This window comes from Microtus oregoni, unplaced genomic scaffold, assembly GCF_018167655.1.
Source record: "Microtus oregoni isolate MIOR12 unplaced genomic scaffold, Mior012 000000F_ref0000247, whole genome shotgun sequence".
Classification (NCBI taxonomy): Eukaryota; Metazoa; Chordata; class Mammalia; order Rodentia; family Cricetidae; genus Microtus; species Microtus oregoni.
Genome location: NW_024543059.1, coordinates 94,318,309 through 94,321,465, shown reverse-complemented (window position 1 = coordinate 94,321,465; position 3,157 = coordinate 94,318,309). Strand labels below are relative to the sequence as shown.

The window sequence follows — 3,157 nt, the reverse complement described above, 5'->3', positions numbered from 1 at the left end:
CATTTTTTTCAAAAACAGAAAGAAATTCTAATCCTCCAAAACCAAGAAAAAAAATAGAAAACCATCACCCCTACCCCAAAATAAAAAACAAACTGTTACCTTGTAAAAGCATATGCACACACAAATAGAATTGCTTATATATTGGTCAATTACTAGTGATCATGGGGGCCTGTGCTGGAGTGGTTGGCATACCCTGTGTCAATATATTGGAGAAGACGGATTTTTTTCTCTCTTGGTAGGATAAGTAACAGTTAATTTGTTAACCCTTACCCTAATAGCTAGGCATTCATTCATTCATTTGTCCATCAACTAATTAATTCATTCATTTTGTTAAAATACAATGAAATAAAATTAATAAGGTGAAATGAAAACTCTCACATTGAAATTGGATAAGACAAATCAACAGAAGGAAAAGAACCTAAGAAATAGCACACGAATCAGAGACACACATTTTTCACACTTAGAAATCATATAAATCACTCTATCAGTGGCAGCGTGTGACAGAGAGATGTCTCACAGGAAATTCTCTGCTCCCAGGCATGGGTCCTTGGGCTTCTTGCCTCAGAAGTGCTGCAGCAGGCATTGTGGGAAAGTGAAGAGCTTCCCCAAGGATGACCCTTCCAAGCCTGTTCACCGATCATGGCCTTTCTAGGCTACAAGGCTGGCGTGACCCACATTGTCCGGGAGGTTGACAAACCAGGATCCAAGGTGAACAAGAAAGAAGTTGTGGAGGCTGTAACCATTGTGGAAACACCAATGATGGTAGTTGTGGGTATTGTGGGATACGTCAAAACCCTACAAGGTCTCCGCACCCTTAAGACAGTATTTGCTGAGCACATCAGTGATGAGTGTAAAACGCGTTTCTACAAGAACTGGCACAAATCTATGAAGAAGGCCTTCACCAAATACTGTAAGAAATGGCAGGATGACATAGGCAAAAAAACAGCTGGAGAAGGACTTCAACAGCACGGAGAAGTACTGCCAGGTTATCCACATAACTGCCCACACTCAGATGTGTCTGAGTCCACTGCCAGAAGAAGGCACACTTGATGGAGAACCAGGTGAATGGGGGCACTGCAGCTGAGAAGCTGGACTGGGCCCGGGAGAGGCTGGAGCAGCAGGTTCCTGTGAACCAGGTGTTTGGGCAGGATGAGATGATTGATGTCATCGGAGTGATAAAGGCAAAGGCTACAAAGGGGTGACAAAAAAACTGCCCCACAAGATCCATTGAGGGTTGTGCAAGGTTGCCTGTATTGGTGCTTGGCACTCTGCCCGAGTGGCCTTCTCTTTGGCTCAGGCTGGGCAGAAAGGCTACCATCATCGGACAGAGATCAACAAGATTTACAAGATTGGTGAGGGCTACCTTATCAAAGATGGCAAGCTGATCAAGAACAAGGCATCTACTGACTATGACCTTTCTGACAAGAGCATCAACCCATTGGGTGGCTTTGTCCATTATGGTGAGGTAACCAATGACTTCATCAAGCTCAAAGGCTGTGTGGTGAGAACCAAGAAGCGAGTGCTCACCATCTGCAAGTCTTTGCGGGTGCAGACCAAACAGTGGGCTCTGGAGAAGATAGACCTGAAATTCATTGATAACACTTCTAAGATTGGCCACCGTCATTTCCAGACCATGGAAGAGAAGAAAGCATTCATGGGACCACTCAAGAAAGACTGCATTGGTACCAGAAGATCCATCGGAGGGGTGACTGTGTTCCAGATCAGCGGCAGAAGCCCAGTTCTGCCCCGGAAACGGAGCACAGACATTCCTCAACCCCCTTATCGTTCTGGTCATTCTGTAGGGGCTTTTCTCCCTGACTACTGCCTCTTTCTTCCTATAACATCCCAGCTTCTGCCCAGGCGCCCTGTCCCTTCTTTCTTCGGGGACATAAGATCCCCCAGCTAAGCCTCTATTTGGGCTGGGACCCGGTGGTGAGTGCAACTGGGTGGGAGTTCCTTTGTATCACTAAGCTTGCAGGCACCAAGCTAGGCCTTTTGTCTGTGAGGTCCCTGGACAGCAAGGGGCCCTGATCCTGTACCAGAAGATCCATGGGAGAGCATTTGAAGGAAGAGATGGGCAGGCGCCAATGCAAGAATTCCTCCAACAATCTGAAAAACACCAGAACCCAGTGAACATACAACATGAAGATTTGAACACCCTAATCCAGAAGAAGTAGAAAAAATTGACATTATGAAAGTGATAGAGTCCCTTAAACAGGATGTGAAAAACTCCCTTAAAAATGGATGAGAAGAATAACAAAAAGTTTGAAGATATGAACAATGACTCCCACTCTTCCACCTTTGATGCTGGAGCTGGCATTGCTCTCAATGACAACTTTGTAAAGCTCATTTCCTGGTACGACAATGAATTCGGCTACAGCAACACAGTGGTGGACCTCATGGCCTACATGGCCTCCAAGGAGTAAGAAGCCCACCCTGGACCACCCATCCCAGCAAGGACACATCAAGAGAGAGGCCCTCAGCTGCTGAGCAGTCCCTGTCCTAACTCAACGCTTGACACTGAGCATCTCCCTCACAGTTTCCATCCCAGACCCCCAGAATAGCAGGAGGGGTTTAGGGAGCCCTACTCTCTTGAATACCATCAATAAAGTTCATTGCACCCCTCAAAAAAATAACCGGAGTTAACAACCACTGGTCATTAGTATCACTTAATATCAATGGACTCAATTCACATATCAAGAGGCACAGGCTAAGAGATTGGATACGAAAACAGGATCCAACATTCTGCTGTTTACAAGAAACACACCTCTACCACAAAGACAGACATCTACTCAGAGTAAAGGGTTGGGAAAAGGCTTTTCAATCAAATATACCTAAGAAACAAGCAGGTGTGGCCATTCTAATTTCTAACAAAATTGACTTCAAACTAAAATCAATCAGAAGAGATGGAGATGAACACGTTTTACTCATAACAGGAAAGACCCATCAGGATGAAGTCTCAATCCTGAATATCTATGCCCCTATTATAAAAGCACCCACTTATGTGAAGGAAACATTACTAGAACTCAAGGCAGATATCAAACCCCACACACTAATAGTAGGAGGTTTCAACATTCTATACTTTTCATTATATATATATCTATCATGCCTTTCATTGAATATATATATATATGTCTATATATGTCTATATGATTAA

General features: G+C 44.3%; 1 pseudogene; it reads left to right on the top strand.

Annotated features, from left to right (window-relative positions):
* The first annotated feature begins 508 nt into the window (after positions 1–508).
* LOC121433615 lies at positions 509–1,906 on the top strand (annotated as a pseudogene).
* The last annotated feature ends 1,251 nt before the right edge of the window (positions 1,907–3,157 follow it).